Here is a 15653-nt window from a genome sequence, read left to right as displayed (position 1 = left end):
AACCCATTGGCCAGAAGTAGTCACAGGGCACTACTTGGTGGAGCTAGGCAACGTGGGCAAGAAATGAATATTCAGTGACAGTAAATATCTTTGCCCCACTACAGTATAGCAAAACTGGCTTTCTTCAGAGCCATGAATACTAGAATTGGTAGGGTCCTGCTTGGAGTCATTGAAATGAAGAAGAATTGTTTTTGTGTGTCAGTTTAAATGGGGATTTTATTATTAAATTTATTTGTGAAAAGAACTTGTAGTTTTGAATGGTAGCTCTTGGGACAGTTAAAGGAGAAATTTTTACTAATGTCTCTACGAGTAGATACTATAAGTTGTTTTAGTTTAGATGGTTTGCTACCACCTTTAGAGTAGGTATTTGAAATAGATAGAAAGTGATTATTTGGCTTCAGTAAAACTGATCCAGAATTTTTCTGCATGTACTGTTAAGATTATAAGGTGAGAAAAGTGAGAGAGGACATAAAGAGCTTTCAGATTCTATTGGAAGCCAGGTACTGTCTGAGGATTTCTTAACATTTCTCTTTACAGGTCCTGGAGGTCTTTTCTCATCCTCTTATCAACATATTATTGCTAATTAATTAAAATATGTTTTCTCTATTTTCTGTTTGTCTTTCAATGCTTGGTATGATAAGGACTGGCTGGTGGCTAAAATGTTGGCCAAGTGTCCAGGATTCGGAAGTGCAGATTGTTATTTATACATGAGGCTTATTTTCCCTATGACTTAATTCTAAAATCACCAACCCTGAACTTTTTAGACCTGAGGCTTTCTTTCTGACTGCATTCTAGTATTTTTTCCATTTTTAAATTAAAAAATAAATCATATATGTAATACATGACTATATTCAAATAATAAATTCAAGGAAATGGGAGTATGTAGAATTAAAAGGTGAAAGTCTCCATAATGAACTTATGATAGCTGGTAATTTAGGCTGTGTAGTGTTCCCTTTCCCCCCTTTCCAGGTGTAGCTGTATCCTACCCCTTGGCCAGGAGGTGAGCATGTGACTTAGACTTGGTCTATTAACACTCCATTTCTCTGGAAATAGTGATTGCTACAGGATGTCCATATGACCAAAGCAGGTTCAGACCCCCTTCCTTGAGATTGAAAAGCAGATATTGGACATGGGACAGGTTCATTCCTTTGGAGTTGCTAAGGTGAGATATCGTGTGCTTGGCCAAGTAAAGAAACCTGTGTGCCAGAGGAAAGAATACCAACATACAGACTGAAGCTGAGTGACCACAGACACACTCACAGATGTACAGTCATACAGTCTCACACACTTGCATGTGTAAGCATGGAGTCGTTGGAGCCTCTGGCTCCACTTGAACCTTAAAGTAGATCCACTTTGTATTTTCCGGTTAAACGAGCTACTCAACTGCCTAACTTGTGTGAGTTTGAATATTGAATTTCTATCTCTTGGAACTGAAAGAGTCCTGACCAGTTCAGACCCCTGTTGTCAGCTTCCCTCTCCTTCCCTCCCCTCTACCCACAGGATCAAGCTTTTTGAATTGTTACAGGCTTTTAAAAACTTAATATCATGAAAATCTTTCTGTGTTAGAATATGAAGGAGCCATTTTACTTTACATGAAATTCTGCATAGTTTGCATTAGATATATTTTCCATAGTTTATTTAACCATCCCTCTTTTGATAGACATTTAAATAACTAGTTTTTTCTGTTTCAAGATATGTTTTGGTAAACATCCTAGTTTGAACTTGTTTTTGTATATGTATGAGAACATACCTATGGAATTAATGGTTATGCATATTTAAAAAATTGATGTCCTTTCAAAACATTTCTCCAAAGGCTCTACCAATTTGGATATTAATGGTCATTTCTATTTTGGCCCTGTCTGATGGGTGAAAATGGTATAAAGCATTGTTGTATTTGAAGTTCCCTATTGATAAAGTTGATCATCTCTCTGATGTTTATTTATTGGATTTTCCCCCAAGACTTTCTTTTTTCATATTTTTTCATGTTCTATTGGGCTGCTTGTCTTTTAAAATCGCTTCCTAACCCTAGTATACTCATGATGTAGTCATTTTATACTAACGAGGGATGGCCTTGGTAAACTGTTGATTCTGCTTCCTAGTTATTTCAAAAAGAAAGATGTGGGATATCTACTACTCCAAAACCTATGTCTTATTTATTTACAGATATCCCTGGATATTTAATTGGTTTATATGTGATGACTTTGGATAGCTGCCCAGTTCATTTGTGGAGCTTCGGGGTACACATCTCAAGTAGATGGTCTGTGGGTACTTAATTGAGGTAATTTTATGGCTGAAATAAAAAGTTGAGAAACTCTTATTTGGAGAATTTTCCAGATCCAAATCATGCGTTTGTGATTTGTGATTGCGTGGAATTTGGGCACTCACCCATTATACATTGGTGCTGAATCAGAACCACTTTCAGAGGAAAATTTTGACCCTATGAGGAACTATTGTCTTGGCTCATCTCCATGGAGAGTTGGGTTAGCTGCAACGTAGGTGTCTTTAGTGATTAGGTTCCTTAATTTTCCGAAGAGCATATTAACCTAATTCTGTACTTGATTGGCTACGAAAGTATATAGTCTACCTGTAATTGGCAGTATAGAATAGCTTCACTCCAGCAAATATGAATTCACTTACGTTGCTGCCTAATTCTTACCAAACACCTAGTAGTCAGAAACAGGACTCTGAAAATTGCTTAAATAACATACATTCAATCCATTGCTTTAGAAACAATCAGTCTTTACTTGAATCAAGCCAGAATACCAGAGAGCCACATATATTGATTGCATTGTTTTAGACTGGGGTAGAATAACTTTTACAGAATTATTATTGGTGTGATGCAGTCAGCCTTTATTGAGAGCCGTTAAAACAGTTTCATGAAATTTACAATCTACAAGTACTCCTCTTGTAGAATTCTTGTGAGGATATTATCTCCTCTGTTTCAGTGTCGTTGTTGATGTTATTGTAACTATTGCTACTACTGTTAATGTTAGCTGCTGATCCGGAGGACAAAGACTGAACACAAACTGAACTGATAGTTAATGGACAGATACTGCTCTTGGCTGATGGCAATTGCCTCTCCTTTCCCCAGAGGGAGGCAACTTTATGGATGAGGGGTGATGTCATGGTTATGGCCCTGGAGCTAGATTTACTGGGCTTGAATCCTGGCTTTGCAACTTCCTAGTTGTGTGTTATTTAGCCTCTTGCTGCCTCCGTGTTCTGAGGCCTCATCTATAAAATGGGGATAATGATTGTACCTATCTCCACAAGGTGGTTGTGAGAATTTTGTGACTTTAAGCATATAAAATGCTTAGAACATGCCTGGTCCAGGACACATGAAGAGAAAGCGAGGTGCTGTTGTACCCCCCCTTTTTTTATTGTGTAAGATGTACATAACATAAAATTTGCCATCTTAACCATTTTTAAATGTATCGCTTAAGTTGCTATCATTTTTATCATCATCATTAGAACCCATGTAAAAATGTGTAGTAATTTTTCCCCTCAGGTCTGGGTACCAGGAATAGCCGCGTTTCCTTTGACCAGCCAGTTTGCCTGTGTTACATGGTCATCGTGACTCTTCTGACCCTTGATATCTCTCTCTCTGCGAGGTAGCCCGGTCAGGTGTGCGGCCCTTCCCGCATAGAAGACCTTGTGGCGCACAGTGTGTGTGGCCACCTTGCCTCTGGCATGGTCCGTTTTCCTCCCTCATTTTCTCTTTGCCCCCTTCTTGTCCACTTCTTTCTTTTTAATTCTAATGCATTCTTTGAGCTGTCTCAAATCTTTTTTAGAATAATATGGAAATAAACAAGAAATCTTCATTCAGCATGTGCCCATGTTGAAACTTCAGACAAATTTTCATTTCATTTACCTTAAGCAGGGCTGCTTCTTGATGACAGGGAGGTGCTCTAATTCTCATTAAGGTATCTCCAGTCACATCGTAGGGTTACTTCTGGGAAGGTCCCTATTGACAGCTAATCCTGTTGATGGTGTGGGTTTTCTTTTAAGCTTCAGTCACAGAAGTGTTCCTTCCTGACTTTTCTTGTTTGTTTTTTCCCTTGACCTTTGCTCCAGTCTTCTCTTGTAGATTTGGGGGTTGGGGTTGAGGGGGGAGGATCATTTTAAGAACTTGTAGACCTAGTCTTTAAAAATACACGTCAGAATGATACTTTTATCATACATGTAGTGTAGGAAGAGTAAAGGCTATATGTGTTGTTTTGATCTTTTTTAAAAAAACAGAATGCCAGGTTTATTGATTTACAAAAAAAAAAAAAAAAGTCTCAAAGCCTAAAATATTCACATATATTCTGGTGATATCACTAGCATGTTCTCTTCCTCAAGCAGAGATGTATAATGGGGCCAATGCTATTGCCTTTTTGGAGAGAGAATTTTTAAAAGTTTTTTTGACATCAGGATTGATTAAAATGTCTTAAGTCCTTTTTTTTTTTTTTTTTAATTTGTAGATTCCTTCTCTCTGTCTCCTTTTCTGTCTTCCCCATTCTCTTTTTTGTCTGTTGAAGGTTTGTCCTATTAGAATTTCTTACAATCTGAATTTCTATTCAGTTTAACATGTTTTTCTATCCTCTTTCCATCCTGTAAATTGATTATTTGATATAGAAGGCTGATAAAGTTTTCATCTGGGGAGAAGGCCAGATGACTTTATAGATTGTATTATGAGACACACATAATGTCTAGTTGTCTTTTTGTGAAGTTATCAACTGTGAGTATTGCTATTGGCTTTCTGTTCTTAAAATCCTAAAGCAGTCACCACGGTGTCTCAATGAGAAAGAGGAAGCATTGCCTGGAAATAGTGCCATCTTCTCTGTACAGATAGGACTCCTGGTGATCATTTGAGAATGAAGCAGTTGTTGTGAAGACTCAAAGAAGACCTAGGTTTCAGTCTTGAGTTCCTTGTTTAGGAGCTGTTTGATCTTGCATAATTAATAGCAGCAATAATACTAGCAGCAACTATCATTCATTTATTGCTTATTTTACACCAGGTTCTGTGCTTGGTGCTTTATATGTGTCATGTAATCTGATTCTCATAAGTACCCAGTAAGCCAGGTATCTTTATTTTGCAGTTCACTTTGTGAGAAAAGTAACGAAGCAGGGATTCAAGCCCTGAGTGACTCCAGTCTTGTGCTCTTAATTGCTTTGTTCTTCCATATCTATAAATTGGGGTATAAATATAGCTGCCTTATCTATCTTGTAGGACTAACGAGATATTGTGTGTGAAAGTGTCTTGAAATATAGATGTAAAAATGAGACGTGTGCTGGCCTGACAATACACAGGGAGAGGTGGACAGTGGAGGCCTTTGCCTTTGGAAAGGTAGTAGTGAAGAGTCAGACATGACTTAGTGACTCAACAAGAAGTAATAGTGAGAAGTTTGGACGGAAAGAACCCTCTGGTCATTTTCTGTTTCCATTACTATGGCTGTTGACATGTGGGAGAGTTTCCTTCTCTTTTAAAATTGACAGTGATAGAGGTTTCATATGTGGTAAATGTCACATGTCAGAGGTCACTTGAGAGTCTTTGGGTGAATAGTGATGTTTTGATTTTACTCCAAGGGCTACATGTATAGGCTTCATACAGATATTTTTAACTGAGAGACAAGAGTGTAGTCACAGTTCTTTTTCTGAGGTTAAATGCTTACTGAAAGTGGAGGAAGCATTAACTGAATTTGTAATGTTATATTTCTTTACTTGGATAGTGAGGGTGTTATGTATGTTAAACTTATTTTATGCAGAATGCCTTTTTTGTATGTCTGAAGTATTTTATAATTAATAACACCACTAAAGTGCTGAACAGTAATAATTGCTTGTGTAATAGACTGAGAGAGAAATAGGTGTGAAGTTAGTTCCTTTGGGTCTTACCTTCAGTAATTCATTGTCAATTACAGTAAGTAGGTATTGAGTACTTGGAGAACTGTGTTGAGAAGAGATTTATGGCCATTTCCAGCTCCATGGCAGAGGGTGAATTGATGACTGACATCTGCCTGGGCCAGAGATGCAGAGTGTAGGCATACATGCTTGTTTTTTGCTACATGTTTGTAATGTGTTTTTCAGAAATCCCCAGGCCTTGACCTGGAATCATTTTCTTATTATTGTGCTTCTTGCATTTCTTCTGTTTCTTTGGAAATCATATTATCATAGTATATTTATTATGGTGAAATATCTAGGATTTCATTGTGATATTCTCAATAAAGATTTCCCATTTATTTATTATTATTATTATTATTTTTGAAATGTGATTCACATACTGTGAAGTTACTCATTTAAAGTATACAGTTCAGTGGCTTGTTATATGTTTGAAAAGTTATGTAACTCTCATAGCTAATAGCAGACCATGTCACTCCTCCTTACTTCTTCCCCCACCACCCCCTCCCACATATCATAGGATCATAATATATAAGGTTTTGGTGTGTGGCTTCCTTCACTTTGCATATTTTCAAGATTCATTCATATTGTGGCATGTATCATTACTTCATTCTATTTTATGGCCAAATATTATTCTCATGTATGGATGTACCACATTTTATTTACTTGTTAGGCTACTGATATATATTTGAGTTATTTCTACTTTTTGACTAGTGTGAATAGTGCTGTTATTAACTTTTATGTGCAAGTTTTTTAATGGAATATGTTTCCTTTTCTTTTGTTTATATACCCAGGAGTGGAATTGCTCGGTCATATAGTAACTATGTTTAACCTTTAGGAACTACAAAACTGGTTTCCAAAGTAGCTGCATCATTTACATTCCTATCAGCAGTGTATGATGGTTCTGATTTCTCCACATCCTTGCAAATACTTGTTATTATATGCCTTTTTGATTCTCGTCATCCTAGCAAATGTGAAGTGGCGTCTCATCATTTGGATTTGCATTTCCCTAAAGACAAGGTGTTGAGCATTGTGTCATGTGCTTATTGGCCATTTGCACATCTTTCTCAGAGAAATGTCTGCTACATCTTTTGCCTGTTTAAAAACTTGTTTTTTTTTTTATAATTGAATTTTAAGAGTTCTTTACATAGTGGTCCTCCTAATCGTGGTTTTGCTTTCAGCAATTTCAGTTACCTTTGGTTAACTGGTCTGAAAATACTAAATGAAAAATTCTAGAAATAACATATAAGTTTTAAGTTACACACCATTCAGAGTAGTGTGATGAAATCTCGTGCTGTCCCACTCTGTCCTGCCCAGGACGTGAATCATTCCTTTGTCCAGATTATCCCGCCCATTAGTCACTTGGTAGCTCTCTTGGTTATCAGATTGACTGTTGCTTGTGTTTAAGTAACCTTTATTTTACTCAATAATGGCCCCAAAGTGCAAGAGTAGGGATGCTGGCAATTTGGACATGCCAGAGAGACGCTTCCTTTAAGTGGAAACATGCAAGTTCTTCACCTAATGAGGAAAGAAAAAGAAAATGCCGATGTTGTGAAGATATACGATAAGAATAAATCTCCTATCTGTGAAACTGTAAAGAAGGAAAAAGAAATTCTTGCTGGTTTTGGGGTCACACCTCTTATTGTGAAAGTTGCAGCCACAGTAGATGATAAGAGCTTCGTAAAAGCTCTTCTCTTGATTTTTCGGTAGAATGTGGCCTGTGCACCTTCATTGTCTCTGGTATGACACAGTGATGCCCTCTGTCTCCATTTGGATGGGAAAGAGGGTACCTTTTTTGAACTGCTGTGGGCAGTATTTTATTCTGGGATCGTTTCATTATGATCGAACTCATCAGACTTCTGATTTTCTCACCCTGGGATTCAGTTGCTTTCTGGCTTGTGGTTCATTGGATGCTGGGGTTGGGGGCACAGGGTCGGAGGTGGGGTGTGAGCCACAGGAAATGGCACCAGGAAGCTGGGGGATTTACTTGCCAGCTCCAGTCTCCTTGACTGAGAGATGCTCCTCAGGTGATAACTCTTCTGATTGTGTGGCCTCCCTGCCTCTTTGGGTCCATTTCTTCCCCCATTTATACTTTTGCCTGGGGTTTTTCAGCTCTTTGCCAGTTAACCCAGCTATGGTTTTAGCTGCTTAGTCTTTGATACAATACCCTACTTCAGAGGAGTGCCTCCTGACTTCAGGGATCTTTCAGGAAAGTAGAAGCCAAGAGAGGGGAGTACGGAGCAACAGCCTCTTTCCTTCAGGACTTAGAGAGGCTACCTTGGGGTGCGGGGAGGCATCCTCCTCTCAGCTACAACCTGGGCACAGCTGGCTCCCCTTCAGTTTCATCTCTCTGTTTGCTGACAGTATCCCCCCTGAGGACGCGCTGCCCTGACCACACCTGTCCCAAAACCAGGCCTGCTGTGCAGGCTTTTGTGATTCAGAGTGTAGTTTTGTGGTCATGAAGCACCCTTCACAACTTCAGTTTGGTTTTTAAAATTAACATTCAGGATCCTTGCTTTTCTTTACTGTTAAGTTTCATTTGCAATTTCTGCTCTGACACGTGTTAGTGATTTCCTTTATGGGGTGTTGGTGAGATTCTGGGTCCCGTTGGGGACAGTCAGGGATGAGAGCCCATCCCCTGCTTATGACAAGCTAAGGGGTCACAGACTGATGGTTCTCTTCCGCCCTGGGCTGATGGTCAGTAAGCTCACTCCTGTCTCCATGTCGCAGGGTGCGGGCTGGCTTTTGGGGTGCACAACAGTGAGCAGCCTCAAAGGGCCCCAGGCTTGGTCTAATGCTCTGCTGTCCTTGCCTCGTGGTTCTTGCTAATTTTCTGAAGTGAGAGACCCCCTGTTTTCTTTTAGCACTGATCAGCCCTATAAATCATTTGCCTGATTAGTCCGAAGAAGGGCAGTTACAGGCCACAGTGTGTCCCTGGAATATTACTGAGGGCCGTGAAGGAAGAGGTAATCGGTCATCAGAAAAAGAGTTGTGCATAAAGGCTTGGGGTGAGGAGAGAGAGTGGAGGGTGAGCATGGAGGGAGAGGAAGGGGATCAATGGAATGAAGAGTATGAGAGATTAGCATTTTGTATGGGACTCAAAAAAGGCAAGGACACCCCTGGAAGTATTTGCTGTCTCCTCCACTAGGAGCCCGATACGGGCAGGTTCTTCATGATACAAACTCCAGTGTGAGTGTAGCTCACAGCCTGTGGTTATTGCTCCAAACAGTAGTTGTCAAATGATGACAAACTTCATAACTGAGCTGAGTGGCAGTGAAATCTCTTGATAAGCAGGCAGGTCCCAATCAGTCAGGGCCCTGAATAAGCGGAAACCAGCTGGTCATTTGGCATTGATCACTGATATTTCTATTGTTGGTTTAATGTGATGGAGCATGTACCCTTCAGGACACATCCATGGGACTTGAGCCTGTGGCGCTGACCCCGTGGATCTCTCTGCACCTTTTGAAGAACTTTCTTCTCTCAGCTCCTGGCCCTCCAGTCGGGATTCTGTGTCTCTCCTGGGTTCTTTTTTCTCCCCCACCTCTAACTGTGGGCACCATGGTGCTCCAACTCACGCACCTTTTAAAGACGTTCACTTAGCACGATGACAGACGGTGTGGTTGCTCCCTCCAGCCACTTCTGTCACTTCCTGCCTATTTCCAGGTTAGGTACATGCTTCCCACCTGGCCAGTGTTCCCAGCCTTGTCCCTGCAACTATACAACCTCTTTGGTCAATGCAGGTGGTCCATACATGATAAATTCGCATGCGTTGCCTCTCTGGTGTCCACCTAGCACCACCTGCCTTCCGTCTCCTGGGAGCTGCTCCCTCCAAGGCCAACTCTCCCCTGCTCTCTCCGTGTGTGGATTGCTGGAGAAAGTTCTCCAGGATGAAGCATCTCTAGGAAGGTGATGATGCTCGGAGCCCAGGACGGGGGTCTCTGTGTGTTGTCAGTTCTGTCCTGGGCAGCTGCATCTTCTTTGGGAGGGGGCGTGGGAACCTTCAGGGCCTAGGGTGACTTTCAGCACACTTCTTTTATTTTTTTTATTTTCACTAGTTGGAGGCTAACCACCCTACAACACTGTAGTGGGTCTCGTCACACATTGACATGAATCAGCCATGGATTTACATGTGTTCCCCATCCCGATCCCCCCTCCCACCTCCCTCTCTACCCGCTCCCTCTGGGTCTTCCCAGTGCACCAGGCCCGAGCACTTGTCTCATGCATCCAGCCTGGGCTGGTGATCTGTTTCACCCTAGATAATATACATGTTTCCATGCTGTTCTCTCTAAACATCCCACCCTCACCTTCTCCCACAGAGTCCAAAAGTCTGTTCTGTACATCTGTGTCTCTTTTTCTGTTTTGCATATAGGATTATCATTACCATCTTTCTAAATCCCATACATATGTGTTAGTATGCTGTAATGTTCTTTATCTTTCTGGCTTACTTCACTCTGTATAATGGGCTCCAGTTTCATCCATTTCATTAGAACTGATTCAAATGAATTCTTTTTAATGGCTGAGTGATATTCCATGGTGTATATGTACCACAGCTTCCTTATCCATTCGTCTGCTGATGGGCATCTGGGTTGCTTCCATGTCCTGGCTATTATAAACAGTCAGCACACTTCTTAATCTGTTTCCTTTCTTACCTAACACAGCTTTCAGATATGGTCTTCTGCTCTACATTTTTAAAACTCGTTGAAATTACCCAAAGAACTTTTGTTTATGTGGGTTAAAACTATTGGTATTTACTGCATTTGATATAAAAATGGAAACATTTTGTAAATTATTTATTGAGTCATTTGAAAATAGCAATGATGAACACATTGTGTTGACATAAATAACATTTTATCACTATTGTGAAAATAGTTTTGACCTCACTGACTCTCTGTTGCACAGTAAAGGGTCAGTTTGTTCCCAGAAGTGAACAAAAGGTCTGCCTTTTGTTTATATTACTTTACACTGTCTTTGTCTGGAAATAAACTGTGCAATGCATTCAAAAAAAAAAAAAAAGTAGAAAAGGCATTACATTTGTATAGTAAGATATTTTGAGAGCTAGAGACCACATTCACATAACTTTTATTCTAGTATGTTGTTATAATTTATTATTTGTTATTATTAGTCTCTTACTGTGTCTAATTTATAAATTAAAACTCTATCTTGGGTATGTATCATGGGCATGTAGGCACAGGAGAAAACATAGTGTTGAGTTGGCCAAAAGGTTCATTTGGTTTTTCTGGTAAGATGGGTCTAATAACCTTTAGTTGTCTTTAACTTCATTTGAAACAGTTTTGTTAGATTGTATTGTGACAGCTGTCATAACAGTGTGCATTAAAAAAAAAAAAAACTTAGCAAAATTGGTGAATTTCTGTGTAGCCATTTTAATAGTGTAGATAAGAGAAAACTACATTTTCTGACATATTTTGCTTTATTTTATCAACTGAAATGCAAGAAAAGATTTGTGCGGTGTATGGAGAAGATGCTGTGACTGATTGAACATTTCAGAAGTGGTTTGCAGTTTCATGCTGGAGATTTCTCACTGGATGAGACCTTCCACGGTCAGGACCTTCCACAGTCAAGTAGACCAGTTGAAGTTGATAGCGATCAAATGGAGACATTGAGAACAATCAACGTTATACCACACGAGAGAGAGCCGGACATACTCAAAATATCCAAATCAAACACTGAAAATAATTTGTGGTTATGTTCATAGCTTTGATGTTTGGGTTCCACATAAATTATGCAAAAAAAAACCCACAAAAAAAAACCCCACCAAAACAACCCTTCTTGATGGTATTTCCAAATGTGATTCTCTAAGTAAGTGTAACAAAACTGTTCTGTTTTTAAAGCAACTTGTCAAAAACAAAAACAAAACAAAACAAAAAAAGCAACTTGTGACAGGCCATGAAAAGTGGATTCTGTACAGTAATGTAGATTGGAGAAGATTGTGGGGCAGGCGAAATGAACCGCCTCCCACCACATAAGAGGCCAGTCTTCATCCAAAGAAGGTGATGTTGTATTTACAGTGGGATTGGAAGGGAGTCCTCTATTATGAATTCCTTCCAGAAAACTGAATGATTAATTCCAATAAGTACTGCCTCCAGTACAGACCAGCTGAAAGCAGCACTCGATGAAAAGTGTCCAGAATTAGTTAACAGAAAACACATAATCTTCTCTCAGGAAGACTGTTAGCAAGGCTGCATGTTTCTTTGATGACCAGGCGAAAACTTACAGCTTAGCTGGGAAGTTCTGATTCATCTGCCAGATTCACCAGACATTGCACCTTTGGATTTCCATTTATTGTGGTCTTTACAGAATTCTCTTAATGGAAAAAATTTTAATTTCCTGAAAGGCTGTAAAAGGCACCTGGAACAGTTCTTTGCTCAAAAAGATAAAAAGTTTTGGGAAGATGGAATTATGAAGTTGCCTGGAAAATGACAGAAGGTAGTGGAACAAAATGGCGAATTATGAATATGTTGTTCAATAAAGTTCTTGGTGAAAAGTGAAAAATGTGTCTTTAATTTTTATTTAAAAATCGAAGCAAGCAGCTTTTTGTCCAATCCAATATATATAGGGTTTGGTATTGTCTGTAGTTTTAGGCATCACTGGGGATCTTGGAACACATCCGCTTCAGATGAGGGGACTACTATATGTTCAGGATACAAGTCTTATATCAGATAAACAGTTTGCAAATATATTCTCCCATCATGTGTATTGTATTTTCGCTTTCTCTGTGGTTTCCTTTGAAACACAAAAAATTTTAATTTTGATGAACTCCCAATTTGTTTAGTTTTTCTTCTTGTACTTTGATGTCATAGCTAAGAAATCCTTGCCTAATCCAAGGTCATTAACATTTATGCTGTTTTTTTCCTGAGAGTTTTATAGTTTTAGCAGTGACATTTGGGCCTTTCATCCATTTTGAGCTAATTTTTCTGTATGGTTTGATATAGGTCCAAGGTGGTTTTTGTTTTTTTTTCTTTTTTGCAGTAGAGATAAAGCTCATTATCTTTCACACACACACACACACACACACACACACACACACACACATATCAGCGGGACCTTCTGGTTCACCTCACTGGGTAATATTTTAATTAGTATATGATTTTCTGCCTCTTCATTAGTTTCACCTCTGACTCCTTGGTAATGAGTACTTTGTTGGTTTTAAATGTAGTTCTTTTTTTTTTTTTTTTTAAACAAAGCTATATTAATCTTTGCACTAATCATAGACTGTGAGAATTAGGGGGAGGCTTATTGATTGTATAGTCCAACCTCTTATCAGAGTAGATCCCTCAGTGTTTGTGAAAGAAGAGCTTTCAGTTTCCTCTTCGACACTTTCAGAGTTGGTTAGTTCATGAGTGTGTTGTACTATAGAGAAGTCGTTACATTAAGAAATCTTACCTAATCAAAAGTAATTTTATAAATATGTTCCAGAGGGAAAAGGCAGTTAGAGCCTTGACTGTTTTAAAGAGTTGTTTTTCCTGTAGAAGTTTTAAGTTAAAAGGTGTTGGTGATTACATCATGTTAAGGACTGAATTTTTGTCTGTCATCAAAATTCTTATGTTAAAGCCCTAACCCCCATGTGTTGGTATTAGAAGGTGGGGCCTTTTGGTATGAGAAGGTGGGGCCATGAAGGTGGAGTCCTCATGGGATTATGTCCTTATAAGAAAAGAACTGAAAGCTTGCCTTCTTGTTTCTAGCATGTAGGGATATAGCAAGAAGGCAGATGTCCATGAACCAGAAAAAAGGGCCCTTTTGAGATATCAGATCTGCTGGAACCTTCACATGGACTTGCCAGTTTGTTGGTAAAGCCACCCAGTTCATGGTATATTGTTACAGCAGCCTGAGTTATCTTAGGCACATCATAGCCCACAGTGTTTATGGTTAAATGGGAGCGTTGTATCCACCAGCATAGTAGGAAAATACTTACATTCCTAAAGCAGTTCAGTTTAGCTTTAAAAAGCTCTAATGGGTACAACGTTTATTCTTTATTCATCTGGAATGTTGCCCTTGGTAACAAGTCCTCATTTTATCAATGTCCTCTTAAAAACCTGGAGCCTAAAATTAAACTCAGTACTTCACTTATGTGTGTAGTAGTACAAAGTATAATCGACTGATAATTTTTTGTTTTCCCTTTTATTTAATATAACCCATAATTAAGCTGTTTTTGGTAACCATAGCCTCTTTGGAGCTCCTGTTGAGCTTGTGATCAGGTGAAACCCCTGTTTAACAAGAGTTACTAGGCTGCATGTCCCATTTCTTTGAAACACCAGAGTTGTTATAAACATTGCTTTACAGCTGCAGATTATGTGTGCTCTTCTCTTATTGGCTCTGTGACCATAGCCAAGTCACCCAATTTCTTTGACTTTAATTTTTAAAATCTTCCAAATGGGAATAATGCCTCCATTTTTGCAGTGTTATTAGGGATATAATTAGATGGTTTGTGCATATGGCTCTCACATTCCCTGATGGAAATAGGTCTTGTGAAAACAGTCTTCTGTCACAGGCTTTACTGGCTTTACCTACTCTTGGTCAGGTATTAACTCTGTTAAATAGAGTCCACCCAGTTCAGATCTCTCTATATTCTGAATAGATAAGAAGTATTTGAAATATTCAGAAAAGACTAAAGAATAGTAGAAAAATCATTCCATGTACTACCCATCCAACTTATAACTTAACTGGTTCTTGGATCTTAACGTTTTCCTCTATTTGCCTTAGATTTTTTTTTTTTTGATAGAAGTAAAACACTGTGGAGTTGAACCTTCTGTGTACCCTTTTCTTTCCCACCCCCCTTCATTCCTCAGAGGTAAACACTGACTTGAATATATTTGTTTCCATAAATAATGTAATTGTTTTGCATATTTTTAAACTTTCAATACACACTATACTGCAGTGCACTCTTGCAGTATGATTTTTTTTCCTCAACATTTTTCTGTTGCATGGCTACACCATAGTTTATTTACCTTTTCTCCTTTGGTTGATTATTAGGTAGTTTTCAATTTTTTTTTTTTTTTTTTTTTATCATTAGCCGATCCTGCAATGAACTTTCCTGAACATGTTTCTTGTGAACATGTGTGAGATTGTGTAGAGAGAATGTAGGGTGTGTGTGTGTTTGTATAGGATTAGAATCACTGGTTGAATAGTATATGGCTTTCAACTTAGAAAAGTAATATGGCATTACTTACTAAAGAATACCAATTTAGACATTACTGTTAAGAGTACAAGAGTTTTACTGTCCCTACCTTTCTTCCACCAAGTTTAGCTTTATCTAATCGGGAAACAGTGTCAGACTTTATTTTTTGGGGCTCCAAAATCACTGCAGATGGTGATTGCAGCCATAAAATTAAAAGACGCTTACTCCTTGGAAGGAAAGTTATGACTAACCTAGACAGCATATGAAAGAGCAGAGACATTAGTTTGCCAACAAAGGTCCGTCTAGTCAAGGCTATTGTTTTTCCAGTGGTCATGTATGGATGTGAGAGTTGGACTGTGAAGAAAGCTGAGCGCCGAAGAATTGATGCTTTTGAACTGTGGTGTTGGAGAAGACTCTTGAGAGTCCCTTGGACTGCAAGGAGATCCAACCAGTGCATGATAAAGGAAATCAGTCCTGGGTGTTCATTGGAAGGACTGATGCTGAAGCTGAAACTGTTAATACTTTGGCTACCTCATGTGAAGAGTTGATTCATTGGAAAAGACCCTGATGCTGGGAAGGATTAGGGGCAGGAGGAGAAGGGGACAACAGAGGATGAGATGGCTGGATGGCATCACTGACTCGATGG

The 15653-nt window shown here is 39.0% G+C and overlaps 1 protein-coding gene across 10 annotated transcripts in view; it reads left to right on the top strand.

Moving 5' to 3' along the window:
• Nucleotides 1-15653, top strand: part of NCOA1 (nuclear receptor coactivator 1) — a 203635-nt gene that overhangs the window by 12580 nt on the left and 175402 nt on the right. For 9 of the 10 annotated variants that reach the window (XM_043469211.1, XM_043469212.1, XM_043469219.1 and 6 more), the window contains exon 2: nt 1085-1087. The exons of the other annotated variant lie outside the window; for it this stretch is intronic. The gene's annotated coding sequence lies outside the window, so the exon portion shown is untranslated. The remainder of the gene's footprint in view (nt 1-1084; nt 1088-15653) is intronic. 10 annotated transcript variants of the gene reach the window in all.

The sequence above is a fragment of the Cervus canadensis genome, chromosome 5 (genome assembly GCF_019320065.1).
Source record: "Cervus canadensis isolate Bull #8, Minnesota chromosome 5, ASM1932006v1, whole genome shotgun sequence".
NCBI classification, from domain to species: domain Eukaryota; kingdom Metazoa; phylum Chordata; class Mammalia; order Artiodactyla; family Cervidae; genus Cervus; species Cervus canadensis.
This window is presented reverse-complemented; position numbering and strand designations above follow the sequence as displayed.